At 44.0% G+C, this 23,857-nt stretch overlaps 1 protein-coding gene across 4 annotated transcripts in view; it reads right to left on the reverse strand.

Moving 5' to 3' along the window:
- FAR2 (fatty acyl-CoA reductase 2) overlaps nucleotides 1-19,847 on the reverse strand; it is a 227,128-nt gene extending 207,281 nt beyond the window's left edge. The window contains exons 1-2 of one of the 4 annotated variants that reach the window (XM_038387279.2): nucleotides 19,731-19,847; nucleotides 14,356-14,455 (exon numbers count right to left, since the gene is read on the reverse strand). The gene's annotated coding sequence lies outside the window, so the exon portion shown is untranslated. Of the gene's footprint in view, nucleotides 1-14,355; nucleotides 14,456-19,129; nucleotides 19,387-19,730 lie in introns of those variants that run through there. The other 3 variants (XM_043514834.1, XM_038387278.2, XM_038387277.2) reach the window with 3 other exon arrangements.
- Nucleotides 19,848-23,857: the final 4,010 nt, after the last annotated feature.

Here is a 23,857-nt window from a genome sequence, read left to right on the forward strand (position 1 = left end):
TATTTATTAAATTCTAAGACTCCATTCCTGTTCTGCCCTGGCAAAAGCATCACCCAGACAGACCCAGACCCTTTGTTTCTCCACCCCTCCAGCTTTGAAAGTATCTTGTCTCCTCATTGGTCATTGTGGTCAGGTGCCAGCGAGGTTATCCTAGCTTCTTAACCCTTTACAGGTGAAAGGGTTTTTCCTCTGGCCAGGAGGGATTTTAAAGGTGTTTACCCTTCCCTTTATTTTTATGACACGCCCCCCAAATCACAGATAGGGTGAAATGCTGGCTGGTATTTCTTCCTAGAGCTCTAGGAAAAAAACAAGAGTTAATAAGACACATACACCTCTAAATATACTACCAAGTATATAAAGACTAACAATATTTTCCACATCTCAAGGACGATTTTAAACCAGTTGATTCTGGGAAACTTTCACAGGAGAGTGCATCAGCCACTTTGTTAGAAGCTCCTGAGATGTGTTGGATGTCGAAATCAAAATCTTGGAGAGCTAAACTCCACTGAATAAGGTTTTTTTTGTTATTTCCCGTGGCGATATGAAGCCACTGTAGTGCAGCATGGTCGATTTGCAGGTGGAAATGCCGTCCCCAAACATATGGGCATAGTTTTTCCAGAGCGTAGACAATGGCGTAACATTCTTTTTCACTGACTGACCAGTTGCTTTCCCTCTCAGACAGCTTCTTGCTGAGAAATACTGCACGGTGGAATTCCTGATCCGGTCCTTCCTGCATTAAAATTGCCCCCACACCATGCTCGGATACATCTGTGGTTACTAGGAACGGTTTGTCAAAGTCTGGGGCCCTTAGTACAGGGTCAGACATGAGTGTCGCTTTAAGCTGGTTAAAGGCCTTCTGACACTCTTCGGTCCACTGAACGGCATTTGGCTGTTTCTTTTTGGTTAGGTCTGTCAGTGGGGCGGCGATTTGGCTGCATTGCAGTACAAATCGCCTGTAATAACCAGCCAAGCCTAAGAAGGATTGAACCTGTTTCTTTGACCTTGGGACAGGCCACTTTTGGATAGCATCTACTTTGGCCTGTAGGGGGTTGATAGTTCCTTGACCCATCTGGTGTCCAAGGTAAGTTACTCTGTTTAGGCCTATTTGACACTTCTTAGCCTTAAGAGTTAGTCCTGCCTCCCTTATGCGCTCAAAACCTTTTTGTAGATGTTCCAGGTGTTCTGCCCAGGAATCCGAAAATATGGCCACATCGTCAAGGTAGACGACTGCATATTCTCCTAATCCCGCTAGGAGACCATCTACAAGTCTTTGGAAGGTGGCGGGTGCATTCCGCAGCCTGAAAGGGAGTACATTAAATTCATACAGCCTGACCTGTGGTGAAGGCTGATTTTTCCTTGGCGGATTCATCTAGCAGTACCTGCCAGTACCCCTTGGTTAAATCCAAGGTAGAGATGAACTGGGCCCATCCCAGTTTCTCTAATAGTTCATCTGTGCATGGCATTGGATAGTTGTCTGGGTGAGTTACAGCATTTAGTTTACGGTAGTCCACGCAAAAACGTATCTCTCCATCTGGTTTGGGAACTAGAACCACTGGAGATGCCCATGCACTGCAGGAGGGGTGGATTCACCTACCTGTAACATATCCTGGATCTCCCGTTCAAGCAGTTTTAGCTTGAGGAGACACCTGATAAGGTTGGACTTTAATTGGGTGAGCATTACCTGTGTCAATGGAGCGGTATGCCCGTTCAGTCAGTCCTGGGGTGGCTGAGAATGTCGGCGCGTAGCTAGTGCACAGTTCCTGGATCTGCTGTCACTTCATACGCCCAAGGGTCATGGAGAGGTTCACCTCTTCCACGCCACCAGCACTTTTCCCTTCGTAGTAGACACCTTCAGGCCACTCAGTGTCATCTCCTCCCTGGGCTGTACGCTGACAAACCTTTAAATCTCTGGAATAAAAGGGCTTTAGAGAATTAATATGGTATACCTTAGGCTTTCGGTTGGAGGTGGGGAATGCTATGAGATAATTAACAGCTCCCAGGCGCTCCTGGACCGGTGAATGGCTCTTCCCACGATGCTTCCATTTTATGGGCCTGGAGCGACTTTAAGACCATGACCTGGTCTCCTACTTTGAAGGAACGCTCTCTGGCATGTTTATCATACCAGGCTTTTTGCTCTTTTGAGCATCCTGTAGGTTTTCTTTAGCAAGGGCTAGAGAGGTTTGGAGGGTGTTTTGTCGGTTGGTTACAAAGTCCAGAATGTTAGTTCCTGGAGAAGATGTAAATCCCTCCCATTGCTGCTTCACCAACTGTAATGACCCCTTAATCTCATGGCCATATACAAGTTCAAATGGTGAAAACCCTAAACTAGGATGTGGTACAGCTCTGTAGGCAAAGAGCAATTGCTGCAACACTAGGTCCCAATCATTGGAGTGCTCATTTACGAATTTACGTATCATGGCCTCCAAAGTTCCATTAAACTTCTCCACCATGCCATTTGTTTGATGGTGCTAAGGAGTGGCAACCAAGTGATTTACCCCATGAGCTTCCCAAAGGCTTTCCATAGTTCCTGCCAGGAAATTAGTTCCTGCATCTGTGAGGATGTCGGAGGGCCAACCTACCCTCGCAAAAATGTCTGCTAGTGCCTGGCACACACTTTTAGCCCTGGTGTTGCTTAGAGCTACTGCTTCCGGCCATCGGGTGGCAAAATCCATGAAAGTCAGCATGTACTGCTTTCCTTTCGGAAAAGGACCCAGAATATTCACAGCTACTCGCTGAAATAGAACTTCAATGATGGGGAGTGGCTGGAGAGGGGCTTTGACCTGGTCTTGGGGTTTTCCCCACTTTTTGGCATACCTCACAAGACTGGACATAGGTAGAAACATCCTTGCCCATTCCATCCCAGTGGAATGACCTCCCCAAACGGTCTTTGGTCCTGTTCACCACAGCATGGCCACTAGGATGATTGTGGGCTAAGCTCAAGAGCTTGACCCGGTACTTAATTGGAACTACCAACTGTCTCTGAGGATGCCAGTCTTCCTGGTGTCCACCAGAAAGAGTTTCCTTGTATAAAAGTCCTCTTTCTGCAACAAACCTGGATCGATTAGAAGAGCTGAGAGGCGGTGGATTGCTCCGGGCCACCGTCCAAGCTCTCTAGAGGCTTTCATCTATTTCCTGTTCTGTCCGGAACTATTCCCTTGATGCTGGAGACATCAGTTCTTCACTGTATTGTGGACCTACGCTTGGTCTCTCTGGAAGCGATGTAGGGGATGGGGGTGTTTCTGTTGACTGTGAACCGCTCTCCACTGGGGCACTATGTTGGGGTTCAGGCTCCGACTGAGCCTCTTGTGTAGGGTTATCGGCTGCTGCCAGTTCAGGTTCGGTGCAGCCCTCTGGTGTTGGGGTTGCAAGTACTGGATTCAGTGCTGGCAATGGGTCTGGTGCTAGTTGTTCCGCCAGTTCCGGATCTGGCTCTGTCTGGGTCTCTGGGACTGGATCCACTACTGCTGTTGCAGACATTGGCCTGGTGTCCGGGTCCATCACCTCTGACCGGGTCCTGGTAGAAGTTTCCGGAACAGAGCTGGGCATGATGGCTTGTTTAGCCTGGCTGCGGGTGACCATTCCAACCCTCTTGGCTCGCTTCACATGATTGGCCAAGTCTTCCCCCAAAAGCATGGGGATGGGATAATCATCATAGACTGCAAAAGTCCACGTTCCTGATCAGCCCTTGTACTGGACAGGCAACTTGGCTGTAGGCAGATTGAAAGAGATGGACTTGAAGGGTTGAATCGTCACTTGGATCTCTGGGTTGATTAAATTGGGGTCTACTAAGGAAGCATGGATAGCCGACACTTGTGCTCTGGTGTCCCTCCACGCAGTGACCTTCTTCCCGCCCATATTCACAGTTTCCCTCCGCTCTGAGAGTATCTGGGAGATATCTGGGCCTGAGGACCTCTGGGGTGATTCCGGTGCAATGAACTGTAATCTGTTAGGGTTCTTGGGGCAGTTGGCCTTTACATGCCCTGGCTCGTTATATTTAAAACATTGTCCAGCTGACGGGTCACTGGAGCGAGGTGGGTTGCTGGAGAATGGTGTGGCGGGATGATAAGGTGGCTGGAGGGTTCCTTGGAGGATAGGTGGGACCTTGGGCGGCCCCTGGTACTGGGGTGTGGTCGGGGGTTGTCCCTTCTGGTATCCGCTCCAACTGCGACCAGTTTTTTTCTTTTCTGCCACTTCCATTCATTTGGCTCCAACCTCCCCCACCTCGATTACAGTTTTGGGCTTCCCATCTAGGATGCATCTTTCTACTTCCTCAGGAACACCCTCTAAGAACTGCTCCATTTGCATTAGGAAGGGCAAATCTTCTGAAGATTTAACACTTGCTCCTGATAGCCAGGCATCCCAATGTTTCACAATGTGGTAGGCATGTCGGGTAAATGACACATCTGGTTTCCACCTTAGGGCTCTGAACCACTGACAGGAATGCTCGGGTGTTAGCCCCATTCTGACTCTCACCTTGGTTTTAAACAGTTCATACTGGTTCATGTGTTCCTTAGGCTTTCAGCCGCCACCTCAGCTAAGGGTCCATTGAGCTGCGACCTCAGCTCTACCATGTATTGGTCTGTAGAGATGCTGTACCCAAGGCAGGCCCTTTCCAAGTTTTCTAAGAAGGCCTCGATATCATCACCTGCCTTGTAGGTGGGGAACTTTCTGGGATGGGAAGTGGCACCTGGAGAAGGATTGCTAGGGTTTGTTGGTATATTCTGCTGAGCTTTTGCCTTCTCCATCTCCAATGCATGCTTCCTCTCTTTCTTTCTCCTCCATTTCTTTGTCCCTTGCCACTATTTCCCTCCTGTGGGCAGCCTCCCTTTCTTTTTCCCTTGCCTCCATTTCTTTCGGTATTAGTTCCATCTGTCTTTCATATTCCTTTTGTTTTTTTCTCAGCCTCAAATGTGGCTAATTCCAGCTTTTGTTGAACCGTGGAGTCTGTCATCCTAACCTCTCTCTTTTTAACTAACTTTAAACCCGAGAGTTAGAAAGAAAACAAAACAAAAAAACTTGGCTTGTAAAATTTTGCTGTGCTGTAATAGGATACCTATATTCTCTGATAGTGATTGTCAGCCTACAGAAAAATCCTTAAAAAAACCCTCAAAAAACAAACAACAAAAAAAAAACTAAATAAAACCCCTAATACCTTTGTCTCCAGGCAAATAGACAGAAAACCCCTCTAGTTGCTCTTAGGTAAAAAACAACTTCAGGTCTGTGAAGACTTGTGAATTTCCCTGCAGGAGGTTAACTACCCTGCCTTTAGGTAGAGAAAACTCCAGCTCACAAAAGACAATTCCCTTTTGTCTCTGCTCTGGCCCCAAAGCAGAGAAAAAAAACCTCTAACTGCTTTCAGTTGGAAACCTGCTTTCCAGCAGCCCAAAGGAAAAAAAATTCCCTTTTAAAATCTGTGCTTCTGGTTCAAAAAATCTCAAATTGATCTCAAAATGATTTCAAGTTAATCCCACCACTACCACCATGTCAAGGTTCCTTCCCCACTCTGAACGCTAGGGTACAGATGTGGGGACCTGCATGAAAACCTCCTAAGCTTACTTTTACCAGCTTAGGTTAAAACTTCCCCACGGTACAAACTATTTTACCCTTTGCCCTTGGACTTTCACTGCCACCACCAAATGTTTAACACCGGTTACTGGGAAAGAGTTCATTTGGAAACGTCTTTCCCCACAAAATCCTCCCAAATCTTACATCCCCTTTCCTGGGGAAGGTTTGATAAAAATCCTCACCAATTTGCATAGGTGACCACAGACCCAAACCCTTGGATCTTAAGAACAAGGAAAAAAGCATTCAGTTTCTTAAAAGAAGAATTTTAATAGAAGAAAAAGTTAAAAAAAACCAATCATCTCTGTAACATCAGGATGGTAAATACCTTACAGGGAAATTAGATTCAAAACATAAAGAATCCCTCTAGGCAAAACCTTAAGTTACAAAAAGACACAAAACAGGAATATCCATTCCATTCAGCACAGCTTATTTTCTCAGCCATTCAAAGAAATCAGAATCTAATGCATATCTAGCTGATTACTTACTAAATTCTAAGACTCCATTCCTGTTCTGTCCCCTGCAAAAGCATCACACAGACAGAGAGAGAGGCTTTGTTTCTCCCTCCCCCCAGCTTTTGAAAGTATCTTGTCTCTTCATTGGTCATTGTGGTCAGGTGCCAGCGAGGTTATCCTAGCTTCTTAACCCTTTACAGGTGAAAGGGTTTTTCCTCTGGACAGAAAGGATTTTAAAGGTGTTTACCCTTCCCTTTATATTTATGACAGGGCCGATAATGCCAATAGTGTTATATGGATAGCAAAACAGAAGATAAATGATACAGAATATCCAAGTAGGATCATATAAGCTGGAAATGAAAAAACATACAAGATCATTGAGATCTTCAACCTGTAAGTGCAGGATATAAATACCCTGACAGATGACACAATACATCCATCCACAAGATCATGCAGGACATCTCTGGTCCAACAGAGGAACTCAAATTTTGTTTTTGTATTCATGTTTCTTCAAGGGAATCTCCTAATGGAATGTTGTTGCTTCTACTCAAAATGCTAAATTGCACATTCTGTTGCAAACACTACTGTGATGATGTATTTACAGTGTACGCTAAAGACATGCAATCAACAGTGATGGAGGAGGGTACAAAATACAAAAAGTAAAGGGATTCTATCAAAGTTGTTAGCTTACATCTGACCACCCATTCAGAGCAGACTTCTGAACAGGCAGATAGAAGAAACAAAAATGGACACTTTGTTTTCTAGCTCTTATTCTTCAGTCAGGTTCCTTCTAAATCTGCCTTGAAAAAGAAAAGAGGATCAGGTCAGGTAAATGCAACATTGAGCAGATGTTTTCTTTGTGATGTTCTACATTTCATCATTTGCCATAAAGAGGGAATAACTATGACATCTTTGCGTAGCCACTCACATTAGAGATTGAATTGACGTTGACAAGCTTGCCTCGAGCTGGTCTGGTAAAATACCTTTAGACAACTATTTCAGATGGGACAACAGAAGTGAATTCAATTGGAAATGTAAATCTTTCAGCGACTGTGCTGCACTAAGAGGAGAGAGACTATGAAGCAGGCATGAATCTTTGTTACTGCTAGTTTTCTAAGAGTAAGATTTATGGGTGCCAGATTTCCTATTTGGAAGATAAGCCACCAAGATTTGTCCTTTTGACAATGGAAATATAAAGTTATGTAAAACCCTGGATGTAGATTCTGTGCCAGATTCTCACTGCACCTTCTGCAGTCATTTGCATATGAGCAAAGTGGGTGTGAAATGTTACCTCCCATGAGAGTGGAGAATTTTTGTTTGCTTGCATTTTTACACCAATTCTGCACAGATGCTAATGATTACATGCAATACAACACAGTGGAAAAATCATGCCCTTTAGGTATCAGTTATCAAGAAAACCATTTTCGAAGAATTCAGAGCATCTTGGATGGAAGGCACCATGTAAGAGCAATTATTATTTCAGAGATGCGGATGGGGATGGCAGAGGATTGCATTTGGCAGATACATATTTCACCAAAAGGTGTGTATGGAAGCATCCTATTGATCTGCAAATGATGTAGTGCTAATTCCTTGCAACAAGTGGAATTTATATAAAGCCTTTTAGAACATAGTGCAATCAAGTAGCCACCCTTTGAGAGAATCCTGTAGTTGTGAAGATATGTACAAAGAACTGGAGAAGAAAAAAAATTACATTAAAAATCCTTAAAAAACAAAGAACGTTGAAACTCGTACCATATGCATGATGCTTAGAAGAATCCTATTTTCTGTTAGCCTGGAACAATCAAAACCTCAATCTGAAGAGCCAACATTTACTCTCTAGCCATCCAACAAACTACTAAACTGCACTAAAATATCTTGGGATCTCTGATCACTGGGAATAATTTTATTATTCAAATGATTATTTATATAAAGGCTGTTAGTGTAAGCAGCTGTGCAATATGCAAATAAAAACCATGCATGAAAAGAGCAGCAAACCATATCAAAAGGCCCAACGTCTAAAATCACAGGAGTACACAAAAAGGCACAGAATTAATTCAAAGTGAAGAGCAGTCCTGATAGCGGGATTTCTTTGCAGAATAGCTTAACTTTCAGAAGTGAGTGGGAGGAGAAGAGAGATGGGCAAACATTAATTGGTAGTGTGACAGACAGCAAAGTTGTCACAAATATACCCGAATGGGTGAGGGAAACAATAAGCACAGTTGGAAGAGCTTGGGTGGCGTGTAGTGAGTGGGAGGAGATGGGGGTGTAGGGCGGATCTGTGCAGAGCCTTTAAGGTCAAGACAAGGAACTGGAACTGGATATGGAGAGAGAAAGGAGGTCAGTGAGGGAATTTGAGAAGGGGAAGAGAGAGATGGTCAGGCTTGAGGCTGAAAGTGAAGAATGACCTCCTTTCCTCTCAGTTTCCTCAAAAATGGCACCAAAGAACAGAAGAGGAAGAAAATTTGCCCACCAGGCTGCTACTTTGCTCAAACTCCTCCTCCGACACTTAGCCAGTTACACTCATTCTGCATTTCGGAAACATGCCCATGGCTTAATTGCACATACACTCAACTCCAAGTGCCTTTTTGGGACCCCACTTGCTGTTCAGTGGCATTTACAGGAAAAATGATGCTGAAGGCTAGTTTTTATTTTCAGCTGTAGCTTTTCCATGCTGAATACTCTATGCAGCCAGGATTTTTAAGTACTGGTTAAATCAGATCAGCATCTTTTTCACTGAGGGAAACCACACAACATCTAGGAGTCTTCCTCCTGCCTGAACTCAAGGCAAGGTTTCAAGCACTGAGAAACAGCCGGGTAGCCCGCTCTTCTCATACGCAGCGACTACCTTTGTTGCAACATTGGTTCTAACTGTGCAGTCTCCCTTTACTGCTCTAGATCCCAGTGAACATTGGCTCTGCCATGTAGAACACATTGTGGCCAGGTCTCTTTAGAAGTAACACAATTTAAAAAAAAAAAAAACTACCACAAATTCAAACACTGCTGTATCACTAATAAGAAACACAAGGGGAAGTGGCAATGGCCACATAGTGCATTCCTGTCAAGTGAACTGACAGCCCTGAATCCATAATGCCAAAGGTCAGCCTCCCCTCCACTCAGAGTATATCCATCAGGATAGCAAGTCTGGGAGAATCTTGCACTGAAATGAGGAACGCTAGTAGGCTTCAGGGCCAGTTCCAACAAGTAAACTCAGCAAAAGGAAATATACTGTATGTCCCATATGCCTCCAAAAACATCCAAGCCAGTCTTACATGTAGTACAAATGTATGAAAAAGAAAAAAAATATTTTGGCTACAAAATAGTTGCAGGCTCATTTTCTTGCTGACAACCAAATCAGAAATCCAGGCTGATCCTGGACAAGTCATTTATTTAAAGATTTTTTTTCTTTTAAAATATTGTGGATATTTGAACACTGGATAAGATAACAGTGAGGTGGGCTCCTTTAAGAAAGGGGTCTGTATCTCTCAGCTTTCAGCAGCACAAGATGCATAAGTTGCCATGGAAATTAAATGTTATTGAACAGCAGAATATTTGTTTTTAAAAGAACTGCCGGTATTGTTCCATGTAAAGGCTAGGATTCTTCCATAAATAAGTACTGGGCTATTATCAGTGCTGGGAAGACGTGTTTCAGAATATTTTTGTGATGTTATAATACAATTTATAATACAATATAATACAATAACTAAAAAGACACCCTAGAGACTAAAGTTTATTTATTTATTCTACTTAAATGGTACAGCATAGACAGCGACAAACAGTCTTCCTTGCCTACGTGCCTTAATCCTGACCTGGGGAACTACAGCACTGGGAAAGAGATGGTCACTGAGATATGCCGCTATTTAAATGTTTACTGGTTACTAAAATAAAGGTGGCTGTTGAAACTTCCACATCTTGTCCATATGAACTTTGCACTGCTTGAGAATTAAAGGCACACTAAACATTATTGTAAACCAACCACAAAGATAAATAATTTTGTTACTCTTGGTAGAGTCCAATGTCCTGGTTTTCAGGTGTCATTGTCATATCGCCCTGACTTCGAGCTTATCTTGTCTGAGCCCAAGAAGAGTGTATGAAGTCCTCTGTAACAAGTTTGGAAGTGGCGAGTGATGCCCAATCAGGGCCTTTCAGTGGCTGTGGGAGTTCTGCAAGGACTCACCCACGTGTCCTCAGCATCAAGCTTTCAGCTGACAGAGCGAATGGTGCTGTAGCCAGCAGATCAGGAATCACTTGCATACAAGTTGTGTATCATCTGCTGTGGTCACTCAGTAGAAACACTGCTAGACCTTCAAAGGCCCAGTCCATTCTGAAGCCAGTTTCTGCTCCCCGTATAGTATGCTAACTTGGCCCCTGTAATTTACAAACACTTTAGGGAATTCAATTATGTATGCATACAAGAATAATACCCTTTAACTGCCCCATGCCAAGGCAACTTAAGAATGGGGCAGTTAAATTCCCTTCCAAGCATGAAGGAGGCAAGAGAATGCATGTTAGTACTATGCATAGACTTATGGTAGTAGAGAAGGGTCAGTGAAGTGCCAAATAGAAGGGGTAAGTCTGTGGCTCAGATGAGAAGTCAATCCTTCTTTATGGGTACAATTAAACTTCTCAACTCTTGTCAGCCTCGTGATGGACGAAGTGGATGAAGGAGATGAAATGCTGGAAATGACAGGCAGTAAATTGGGACCACTGTATCAATATGTGATGCACACCATCAAGTTAACAGATCATCTAGGATCCTCATCATGACCTGAGACTTTAGGGCCAAAACTGGAATAACTCTAGGACATTTAGCGATTTTGGGGGGGGGGGAGGGAAGTGTCAGTCAGCGAGCAGGTATTTGACAGAATGCGAAGAAATTCCCCAGAACTTGAGTTGGGTATGGTGGCAATTTGGGGCCCCAAATATTTGCCACTGGGTTGACAGGCTCTGCAGAATTTGACTAAGGTGTCTATGTCAGGACAGAGCATAAACGTCCTGGTATCTCTGGTTTAAAAAAAAAACAAAAAACAAAAACAAACATGTGCTTATTCTGGATGAAAGCAAAGACATGCTCAGAATGCAACAGGTTCCAAGCAAGGAAATCATCTCAGACAATTTTCCACAGAGTAACGAGTATGGAAAAAGGCAATCAGCACTTAGAGCAGATGATCTGCAGTAGACAGTCCCATCTTATGCCAGAGCCCTGACCAGACTAGAGACTTGTTTTAATTTCTTCCTGAAGATGGCAAGCTGATGATTCTACTGAGAAGTGCAAGCAAATCCACAAAGGAAGAACGCATGCAGAAAAAGGCATGAAATGACAAGTAAAGTAGCCAAAATCAGAGATTTCTCCCAAAGATAACTGAAGGTGGTAATTAAGTGGTTTTGTCCAAAGGGGAATATATTGGCTCCAGCACTAGACTGCAGAGCTATCAGTGTCTGTGGTTCTGTGTGAATACCACAGAATCTGCCAGAAAAGCAGATATCCCATTTCTCTGCTGCCCACAAGCCTGGAGGTAAAAGCAGTCAGGTTGCAACAGTTCTCAGCAAAGGAAAACCGAAGGTATTCTTCTGTCACCTCCAGTTTAGAAATTTGGACAGAGACAATCAATTGAGGCATCAGGTTTCCTGAGGTAGACAAAGAGTATTATTCCAGGATGACAACCTCATTCACTGTCTGGAGATCAACACACCCCCAATCATTTCATGAATGTGTTGGATAACAAGGCACTTTGGCACTTCAGATCAATTACATTCAATAATGGTTCAATAACGATAAATTAGGTAACTGAGCAGAGACTGACATATAAAGTGCCAAAATGTTTCATGATTGTTTAATCCAAAAAACAAAAATTCAATGCATGACCTGTAAAACTCATTGACTGGTGCTTGAGTTATGTGGCTAAAAACAGCGATTCCACAGATGTATGAACAAGTCCAGGGTGAAATCCTGGCTACTGTGAAATCAATGGGAGTTTTGCAATGACTTCAACCAAGGCAAGATTTCAACCCAGGTATTGTAAGGCCCAAGGAAAGTCAGCCTGTAGGATGAGGAGGATGCCCTCCATTTCAAATCAACACTTGGCAGCAGTAAAGAAGTCAGCCAAAAAAAATATTAGTCCTGTTGTAGTTTCTTAAAGGCTTGCCAAAACCTGTAGCTTGGAGCAGAGCTCGGGGTGCACAATTACAGATGTTCCATCCCAAAACGGGTGGAAAGGATGACTCATTTTTTCTCTTCTACCACTGTCTGAATGCCAGAAAACAACAGAAAATTAGAAACTATACTCTGCTTTCTATAAGAGACATGAGGTACTGGTACTTCCAAGAAATATGTGAAGATAGGGAATTACATAGCTTGGACCAAATATGCTGGAGCAACACTTGTGACTATAGTGTCTGTGGAGAACAGTGCTGTAATACCAACAATCACCGTACCTGTGAAAAGTGCAGTCTTTTCTATTTGAATATTTATACTGCACCCATCTCCATGGTATCTGCACCTCATTGTCATCTTGTGGCATTAGCAGAGACAGCTGAAACAGCTCATTATAGTATAACATTAGACTGGCTCGAAGTCACTAAAACAAAGCTGGCTGCTAAAGCTTCCATTTCTTACCATGTTACTTGGTAAGTAAGGCTAACCTATTTAAAATACAGCATAGCTTATTATTAACTAGAAACAAATACAAGAGAGTAAGAGGATAGGCATATGCTGTCACTGTAGTCATTCAGCCCTTGACTTCTTCACTAAAGTGAAGTTACAGTCAACTACAGCCCTGGATTTTGTGATATGGGCAGCTGTGCATTAGAAGAACTGAGAGCAACTCATTTCACATATACCACCAAGAAGCCATTAAATGGAATCAAATTTTGGCTACTACCAACCGAGACTCTGTATCCCATTATTAACCCTCCAATATATTCAACTCTGCAGCACACCATTTTATCAATTGGTGTGCTTCCGCTAACAGAGAAAGGAAAAACAGTGACCCAAGTGTCTGGGTAGAATCATAGGAATCTCTTGGGATTCACTAAAGAGGACTATTGTAGGAATTAACCAAACAGCATTTCAGCAGAGGCTACAGCACTCTTTTACAGATGCTACAGTGAAAGTAAAGAACCTTTCATTCCTTTTACTGAAAGGCTTTGCAATTGTGTCAAGACAGGTAAAGCAAAAGGACACTGCCAATGTAGTTGGTCCCAAATTTAATTTTGGTGTCAGATGCCATTTTACACTAATATGGATAGAAAATGTTTCATGATTTTTTAATCCAAAAATGTATCTTTTTCTTTTATGTAATTTTTATCATTTATACTTCATACATCAGGGTGGGTAGCTATAATGAACTCTCTAAAAGTGCTGAAGTATACATTTGATATTAAAGACACTATAAATTATAAAGCTGTATGGCACAATAAATTTATTAAAGAATTATAGTGGAGCTTAGGTTACCAGAAAACAGAGGCTCCAACTTACAAACCTGGGTGCTTAAAGATAGGCTTCTCACATAGAATAGAATATCAGGGTTGGAAGAGACCTCAGGAGGTCATCTAGTCCAACCCCCTGCTCAAAGCAGGACCAATCCCCAGATCCCTAAATGGCCCCCTCAAGGATTGAACTCACAACCCTGGGTTTAGCAGGCCAATGCTCAAACCACCAAGCTCTCTCTCCTCCCCTAAGTCAATAGTAATCACCTAAATAAAAGTAGTAGGCATACACCTCTGGAAATCAAGCCACTTTTATTTCAGGGTCTGAATACTGGTCAGGTTCTGATACCCCTACTCGTGTTGATTGGTTCCTTATTCCTGAAATAGCCCTACTGAAGTCAACAGGACTAATGTGGAGTAAGGCCCAGATCCTCAAAGATATTTGAAGTCAATGGAAAGTTAGGCACCTAAATACCTTTGAGGAGCTGGACATAAGGTACTACCTCATGTAATTGAGGGTATCAGAACCTGGTTCTATACTTTTACCCTTGCTTCAGCAAAGCACTTAAGCCCTTGCTTAACTTCAGAGGGACTTCAGCACGTGGTGAAGTGCTATGTTGAATGAGGTTCCTAACTGTAAGTACCACCCTTCTACACACTGCATAGTACTTTATCCTGAAAGTTGTCCCATTAACTTCAAATTGGACTTCTTGAGGAATAAACTACTTCTCAGTGTACACAAGGACGACAGAATCAGGCATACATAATAAAAATAAAGTTTAATTCAGGAAAAGACTCTAATACACTACACATCCTATGGGTCCAGTTATTCCGCTTTGATTCCTGGCAAGTAGAAAACAAGAAGAGTGAGGTATGATCGCACAACTTGTGGAGGAGTAAGGGTGCTACTCACTGTGATCAAGGATGGAAGAATCTAGCCTTTTGTGATTATTCACCATTTGCATTCCCGATTCTATGCATATATATTCGGGCGATTGTATGTACAGTTGAATCTTGTGAACAAGAGAGAGACAGTATTATATTATGTTTGAACATACTTGTAGTCAGATGAGAGAAATTCTTGCCAAGCCTTCAATAGTGCCCAAGTGTTTTAATAAAACAAACTTAGTCAATGATTAGAGAAAAGAAAGTAATTCCCAGCACACCTATAATTACTCAATTAGAGACTAATTACATATTGTTCTCTATTTACAGTGCAGAGGCACTGTTAACCATGACTTTTGATACCATGTTCTGTATAAAGGCATCACCCAATAGCTATTATCTTTTCTGAAGGGTCATCAGCAATTTGGAAGCACTAATTTGAAAAATAATTTGTTGAAAAAAGTAGAAACAGGATAAAATGCTGACACTCAGATGGTGTCAGAAAAAAAGAGGAGTTACGTGCTTGGCAAAACACAAAAAGACTGGGGGAGGGGTAATATAATAAAAGGCAGAAGACGCCTCTGTGATAAATGCTGCCTGAAATAGCGAAGCGAAAATGAGCCTGTGCCAGATGTGTCTGACAGCCAGAGGTAGCCCTGATGCGGCTACCATGTATTAAACCATGTTCGAATTACGCCCAGCGACAGAGTCCCAGTCGCCAAAACGGCAGCTCAGGTTCCCTAACAAAGAGAGATCCAACTAAGCCATCACTATGACCGTGTAGCTTAATTTCTAAGGCCCTGGTCCTTCATTCTTATGGGATAAGATACTACCCAGTGCAAGGCTGGCATCACTGGGCCAAAACCTTGGTTCTTACAGTGAGACTCCTATGGCCCTGATTCAGCAGGAGCTTAAGTCCCCTTGTAGATAAGCACGTGCTTAGCATTCTTCTGAACTGGGTCAAAAATCCATAGAGCCCGAATGTAACACCCTCATTTACAGGTGTCAGAGTAGCAGCTGTGTTAGTCTGTATCCGCAAAAAGAACGGGAGGACTTGTGGCACCTTAGAGACTAACAAATTTATTTAAACACTCACAGAAGCTTATGCTCAAATAAATTTGTTACTCTCTAAGATGCCACAAGTCCTCCTGTTCTTTTTCCTCATTTACATGACATAGCGAGACTGGCAGTAACCAGAGACAGATCAAATGACTCTATTGCCTGGTAGGGGGAGTCACATGGGTTCCAATGAAGGTGATCACATAGCAAGTGTGAAAAATCGGGACAGGTATGGGGGGGTAATAGGTGGCTATATAAGACAAAGCCCTGAATATCAGGACTATCCCTATAAAACTGGGACCTCTGGTCACCCTAGTTTAGCACCCGGCCCCTCAGGGTAAAGCCACTGGTGGGCCGGGCCGGTTTGTCTGGAGCCTCCGCAGGCACAGATCGCCGCAGCTCCCACTGGCCGGGAACGGCGAACCACGGCCAGTGGGAGCTGCGGGGCTCCATGCCTGCAGATGCTCCAGATAAACAAACCAGCCCGGCCCACCAGCGGCTTTACCCTGACGGGCCAGGTGCCAAAGGTTACCGATTCCTGCCCTAGTTCCAGTCCCTGCTCCATATCAGACAGAGCAGGGATTTGAACCCAGGTGTCCCACATCCTGGGGGAGTGTCTAACTACTGGGCTATTGGGTAAAGTAGCAGTGAAGTGCATAAATCCCTTTGAAGATCTAGCCCTTGAGTCTAAGTGACTTTGGTGCTGTTGACAATTTTATTCACAGTGCCTAAAATGTTTAAACTCTTTGGCTAATCAAAAATGTGTGTGTCCAAATTCAAGCAGAGAGCACAGTGAACAGAAGGCAGAATATTCAACTATCTCCCTGCTGTTTCCCCTAAGTCCAACATAGCCAAATAATACATGCACTGAAAATGCATTGTATCAAACAGATATCAATCAGAGACAGAGTCTCTGATCCTACTACCCACCACTTCCCAGCCCCATGCGCAGAGCCCAGCTCCTTAGTCACAGCTCGTTGCCTGGTTCCCTCACTTCCATTCCAAATAGAAAATTATCTTTCCTCTTTATTTACATGATCATTTCCTTTTATGGATGAAAATAAATGGTCATTAAAGCAAATATACAAATAAAGGGGGGACATAATTTTCTATGTGGAATGCAGGTGGAAGGCCCATGTGACTAGGGAGACCAGACGGCCCACTGCGACCAGGGAACTGTGCTCTACAGCAGATCTGGAGACCAGTGGACCAGGGAGATAGTGAAGAGCTCTGCTGCTCACTCCTGCTCCCCAACTCTTCTGCAGTAACCACTTCTGTCTCTCTACTTCACATCATCAATGGCACCTTATTCAGTCCCCCATATCCATACCCCTTCCTTCCCCACAACACATAGTCTTCCTCCCTCATAGTCATTAAGCCCTGCAGATGAGTCCCAGCCCAAAGGGCTACCACAGGCCTGCCAAACCAAGGCTGACCTCTGAGAAATCACAGGAGGTTCCAGCAGAGTGGTCTCTGTAGCAGAGATGCAAGTTAAAGGCCTGGTTGTCAGAGACCCACAACTCTCCTGGCCCTCTCTACAAGCCTATCAGCCTCTCTAGAGATTCACCTTGACCGACTCACATATTCTATCTACACAATGTTTTTTTGTTTTGTTTTTTTAAGTGTTCATTAAAATTTTTAGCCACTGTGTTTTAAAAATATGCCTGGCTAAACTATCATCTGAATATGCAGGAGTGTGGAGTTTGTGGGGAGTATGGTTGTTTAACTAAAGGATTCCCCCACCCCACTCCCCAAAAATATGAAGAAAACAGGGTAAAATTTCAAAAATGGAGCATTTTCAAATATTGCTGCTACAAAAATTGGTAAGTATCTTACTAAAACTTATTACATAGAACATGCAACACTGGAGAGTTATTATCAATTTTCGAGACTAAATTCAATCACTAAATTATATTAGAGAGAGGATTTAGACCAGATTTAAGTGCAACTCTCAGTGCAACCTTACCTAAGAAATCACTATGATTACCCCTATGATAGATGAGTCCTCTCTCTATTATATAGACATAGAAACACACATAGAAGCAATTTCCCTGTTTAGTAAGAACATTGCTTTACCCCTCTAGCAATAATAAACATAATCTATATTAGCTACTAGCTACATTTCAAACACTACAGCTTCGGATAAAAGAGCCACAATGATATGTGCCTGTAACATCAATAATAACATATGCTCAGCCACTTGGGTGGAGCTGAGGAATCAAGAGTGCAGACATATGCAGTAAACTGACTAGTCTGCAAATGGAATATCATAACTTGTGATTTCTGATTGAAAAAACTCATCAAAACTCATGAATTTTGATACCTTTTGCATCTGTTTATACTTCAGTTCCTTTTTGTTTTAACACCAATTCAAATGTCAGAACTGGGGTGAAATTTGGGGTATACAGAAAGCCTTTACAGCTGTCACAAAATTACAATCTTAGTTATCAATTTATGTGCCTAATCTGCTCACCAAATTTTTGGGATTATAAAACAATCGGATTGAGCAATAGCTGTTCAATGTATTATTACAAAGATAAAGCTGAATCTGATAATTTCCGGCTCCTCTTCTCTAGCTAAATCCTTTAAAGACACAGAGGCAAATTCATTATTACTACACAAAAAAGTTAGCACTTTAACAGTAGTTTATCAGCATGCATCTTCAAAGTGCTATACAAACACAGCACAAAGAGATGCCTCTTGTTCCTGAAAAATTGAAGATCATCTCAGATGTAGGAAGAGTTAGGACCCCAATTTAAAATTAAGGATATGTCTTCATATTGAAAAACCTATGCTGTTTCCTGGAACTACCTTAGTTGCAATAAAATGTGAGCAGAAGTAGTGTTGGGGGGGATCATAATTACACTTCCTCCCATGTATTTCAGAGTAGCAGCCGTGTTAGTCTGTATTCGCAAAAAGAAAAGGAGTACTTGTGGCACCTTAGAGACTAACAAATTAATTAAAAAGTCTCTAAGGTGCCACAAGTACTCCTTTTCTTTTTTCCCCCATGTATTAAAAATCTAAATAGTTGTAGCCAAGCTGCGTATTATATGCTGTTCTTTATACTGACTGATGGGCAGAAAAAAAATTAAGGGGTGGGGAAGAAACCTGCAATTTTAAAAGCACCTTAAACACACACACACACACACACACACACACACCCCCCGGGTCTCCTCACTGCACCACAAAGTCTCTATTCCTCCCCAGATCAGATCTTGTGAAACGGAGTGTGACTATCCACTCATGACATTCCTGTCCTCATTCATATGTCTGCCCTCCGTGTTCAACGCTCCCAAGGAGGAGCCCAAGGGAGCCCACGGGCGGGGGCTGGAGAGGATCACTAGCCAGCCGAGGACAGACTCGTGCGCGATGGAGAGGCAGGTACCAGCACAGCCCCCGTGTCCATTGGCTTTGGCACGCCCGGCCCCTCGGCTTTGAAGTCCCCAGCCCGGGCGTGTCTCTCGCTCTCTCTTTAAAGCGCCACACTTACCCCCTATGAAAGTCAGCCGCGCCCCGGGCTCGCGGTCTGCGTCCTCCCAGCCCTCGCTCCCACACCGAACCCAGCCCGAGTTGCCCCGGCTCCTTTCCCTCCCGGGCGCGCCCCCTGCTGCCCAAACGCAGCCCCACCCCAAGCCAGGCTCGCTCGCTCCCGTCCTCCTCGCTTTCCCCGCGCCGGGGGCGAAAGGCGAAAGTCTCTGCTGGGCTGAAACCCGGACTGGCCCCATTTCCCAGCGGGCTGGTACCTTCGTTGCCGAGCAATTCCCGGCTCCAGAACGCTTCCCCCACCTCCCCGCTCACAAGCGACTCTAGGCAAAGGCGGGCGCGACCCCTCTTCCCTCCTCCTCCTCCTCCTCCTCCTCCAGCCGCTGATGCTACATATCCGGCTTTGAGGCAGGAGGTGGCGGGGAAGCGTTGCCCTGCCCGGCCCTGCCTCTTGTGCAACCTTTGCGCGCGCACCCGCCCCTAGCCGAAGGGAAGAGGCAGGCGGAGCGGCGGCCGAGCCGCCCGTCCCGCCCTGGCCGGCTTCTGCTCCCGTTTCTGGCCCCGGGGCTGGCATCAGCGGGCGCCGACCGCTTGCTGCGGCCGGGCTGCTTCCCCTTGATCCGAAGACGACAAAAAGCGGCGGAGGCGGGCCGCCGCTCCCTGGCTCTCAATGAACTCTGGGCGCCCCCCCCGGCGCACAGCCGCGCCTCGTGCAACGCGGCGGGCTCCCTGCAGGCTGTACGCGCCTCGCTCCACCTCCTCCCGTGGGCCATGCCGCAGGGAGCCCCCCCTCTCCAGGCAGTGGCGCTTTAAGGAAGGCGCAGGATCTTTGGGGTAGGGTGTTGCGATGTCTTTCCCTACCGTGAGCCTGGAGCTCCTCTGTCGGGCTTCCCAGGCTCTCGGGTCGCCTTGGAACTTGGGAAGCAAAGACAGAAGCAAGGAGCGAGCGCTAGAGCTGCAGCTGCGCTTGCCTCGCCTTCCTGGCTTAGCAGCGCCTCCCTGCCTCTCTTATTATTATTAGCATCATCATCATCATCATCATCTCACTTCTTACTCTTACACTCCAGCTTTAAGTAAAAGGGGGCGGGGAGGAGGGGGGGCAGCCAAGCTTGACAGAAGGGGACGGGCGCCGTCTGATGTCCTGTGCTCACACCAGGCAAAGGGAATCCCCTCAGGGACGGACGGGAATTTAGCATGCTCTAAATTCATCCTGAACTGGCCCATGCAAAAGACTATTAGGCCTTGAATGCCTGCCTTTCGGGCCGGGGCACCATTTCAGATTTTGGGGGAGGGGGACTTGAACCTTTATTATAGGGGCTACTGAGGCCCTGAAAACTCTAGGGGTTGGCTTGTTTGTTTTACAGATAACAGAAATCAGCTGACCGGAGCATTGTATCTAATTCCTATACAAAGAAAAAATTAAATAAATATTAGACCCACCCAGCTCTGATACAAACACCTTAGGATATCTTGTGTCAAGTCACTTAAGGGACATTGGTTAGGTTTAAAATTTTAATGTATATTCTGACTTTGTTACTAACTCTTGCCTACAAGACAAGGACTGAAACAATTGTAGGAAAAAAAAAATCAAGATCACTCTTTTGTGGTTCACCAAGCTTGAAATAGATAAACTTTTGGAAACATTGTACTATGGCACCTAGCTTGTTACCTCACTACAAATAATAGACTATAAACTGACCTTAAACTGGAGTGAAATTGACACTTTCAAGTCGTTTTCATAGTATTGCTAACCCCAAATGTTAAAAAATCATGAATCAGGCTCACCCAAAATCATGAGATTACGTAAAAATAATAGATTTGGTGTTCTTTTTATTTGCTGTCTGCTTTTTAGCCTTTAGGGTGCCCTGTGGTTACATTTTGAAGCTTTCTCCACAGCCACAAGGGTTAGAAATTTCATGTTTCTTTAAGAATGCAGGCTGAAATCATCACATGACTTGACATCACTCCACTTGACTCCAGGAGCTGGGGATTTAAGGTAAACAATAATTATTGTGCAACTCATGGCAAAATCATGAGAGTTGGCATCACTGTTTTCACTTCTGTTTAAAGACTAACAGTTCCAGCCTTAGGCACAGGCAAACTGGGTGAAAGCCCAGGACGCCATTATAAACGGGCATTTCTGGAGCAGGGGTGCTCCTCCCTCTGCTGGCATCTGCAGCACCACAGCTCCTGCCCCCGCCTAGGAGCCGCCCTTGGCCAGCTGCTGCTTGGAGCTTCCTGTTTGCTGTATGGGGGGGGAAGGGGTACTGATGTCAGGGTGTCCCCTGCCCCCCCATCCATGTACTCCATCTCCACAGAGTGGGGGGGGGACAACAACAGGGCTCACCAAGAGTGGGACAGAGCTGCTGGCAGCTGCTGCTGTGTCTGAAGGAGCGTTTCTTCAGATTGGTGAGTGCAGCTTTCTGAAAGGGGCACCGTGGGGTCTCTCACCCACTCCCCCAGCTCACATACTCTGGCTCTTTCACACTCATCCCCAATACATACTTATATTGTTGTTGGTACTTTCTGCAGTGCAGATATAGTCTCTGTAATTGTATTCTTTCAAAGTGCTGTTATTTTTTGACTGGTCTATGCATTTCATAATTGTATTTCTCTCTTATGCTTAACTTTAATTCTTTGAGTAGTGAGTTCTAAAATGCCTAACCTGTCCTGGCTGGAGTAATTATCATTATTACTTTTATTATCATATTGTGCTTTGTCATTCATTATTTAAAGTGGTACAATCAAATAATAGTATCCTTCTAGAATGTAACTTTTGCTTGTACTAACCTTAGCAGTGCCAGTTTTAAAAACATTAGCTAAACACATGACTTTAGACACTGGGCAGATGAGGGTTGCTTATTTTCAAATTGTAGTATTAGTTATATCTGTAAAATAACAAAATTTGCATGAAAATAAATGCAGTTCCAACTATGACACGAATAGCAATGATGGAGTCACATGTTAGTGAGTCACAGACATGATTGTGACAGTAAATGTAAATGCCAAAATAATTAGAAAAATTAATGCCCTGTCTTAATGAAAAAGAAATAATGGCAGTAACACAGTGTGTCTGTTGGAGAAAGTAAGCAGATTTTATTTTTATTTATCTCTACTAAAGATAGCGTACAAAGGATCAGACATGTGTTTCTGATATCTGTGTTAAAGCTCCAGCAATGATACCTCAAGGCTTGGGATTGGGAATATTTTATTGTATTATCTCCTGATTGTTCTAAATTTACATATAAACTTTAAATGTGGCTTTAATTGGAATTTGTATATATTTTGTCTTTTTTATATAACAATTAGAGTGCTGCTGTCAGCTAATTCCTAAGTTATTATCTGCAAAAACCCTAGAGTTTTCAGGTGCCTAAGTAGTCCCTGGAATCATGGTTAAAGTTTCCTTTCCTCTCCCACCCCCCAAAAAAATCTGAAATGGTGAGCCAGAAATGGCCAGAGGGATGCAGGAGAGCCCTGGGCTCTGGCAAAATGCAGCCAAGCACCAGGCACCACAAGCCACAACAGTAGCACAGAAGTAAGGGTGGCAATACACCATCTACCAAAGACTAGTTACTTTCCACAAGGCTCTTAAACACAACACTACAGTAGTTGAGTTGCAGTTCTCACAGGAGAATATTTAAAACCAAATACCAAGAACATTCCACATATTAAAGTGGAGAAAAAAATTGAAGGTTCTGAGGTATATCAGGGCCACTGCAGGCAGGAAAGGAAAACAAACAGGCACAGGAGCTCTGGAAGCTCTTCCTCTTGAAAGAAATTTGGAGGGTCAAATCTTCTGGTCCTTAATCATGTAAAAATTCTATTACCATCAGCACCTCCACTCATAGATATTAACATGTGTTCAATAACTATACACTTCATACTTAAATATTTGAGCCATCTTATCCAGGGCTACACATCTTACACGCATTGGCTCAGGGACTACATTTTTTGGCACATTCTGAGCAGCGCTGAGCACATAGAAAGTGCTCAGTGAACACCATAAATCACAACAATAATCAACTTTATGGACTCTGTGAATGCAATTTCTGTTCTTTGTTCTGGAATTGGCCTGGATACAGCTGAAACCCTAAGAATAAGGCATAAACACATCTGATACCAATACGACACTTTCTCATTTCTTCCTTTTCTCAAACTCAGAACAAAAAATGACAAAACAAAAAGGTTTTCAATGTAAAATTGCACAGCATTTCTCTACAACCCAGCAGGGGGCAAAATCTGCCACCCCGTGGGTGGCAAGTGATCTCTTCTCATCTAACTCTCATTCTCTCTCTTTCTTTCTTCATCCTTCCTGACCTCTGTGCTGCTTTTCATGCTGTCTCCACTACATCCTTCTCAATCACCTCAGACTCTTTGCTGGCGTCTCAGAAAACTGGCCTTCTTCATTTTGCTCCCATCTATCAGAGTCCTCTTTCTCTGCAGCATGCAGCAGAGAGAGAGGCTGGTCCAGTGGATAGGGAGATAGCCCCGAGAGACCTGGGAGACTCCCACAACCGACGTCCTGTACGACCACAAGCCAGTGCCTTAGGGACGGAGTTTCAAAGTCTTTTAGGCACTCAAAGATGCAGCTAGGTATCTAGTGGGGTTTACAAAGCACCTAACTTTCTAGGTGTTTCTGAAAATCCCACTAGGTGCCTAAATATCTTTGAAAATCTAGCCTTTAGTCTCTCTGTGCCTCAGTGTCCCATCTGTACAATGGGGATAACAGCACTTCTGTACCTCAACGAGGGGCTGTGAGGAGAAATAGGTTAGACAGTGTGAGGTACTTAGATAATATGGTGATGGGGACCACATAAGCACCACAAGTAGACAGGGAATTTCTCTTTACCACGGCAATTACTTCCCTGGGTTTGGGACCCTTCTTTTCAACTATGCCCCTCAAATCCCCCTCTTTTCTGAACGTAACCTTGGCTCAGAGGAATTGGCTGTATTTCTTCTGAGCCCTTGTCTACACTACAGAGTTTTGT

Source organism: Dermochelys coriacea, chromosome 1 (genome assembly GCF_009764565.3).
Source record: "Dermochelys coriacea isolate rDerCor1 chromosome 1, rDerCor1.pri.v4, whole genome shotgun sequence".
NCBI classification, from domain to species: domain Eukaryota; kingdom Metazoa; phylum Chordata; order Testudines; family Dermochelyidae; genus Dermochelys; species Dermochelys coriacea.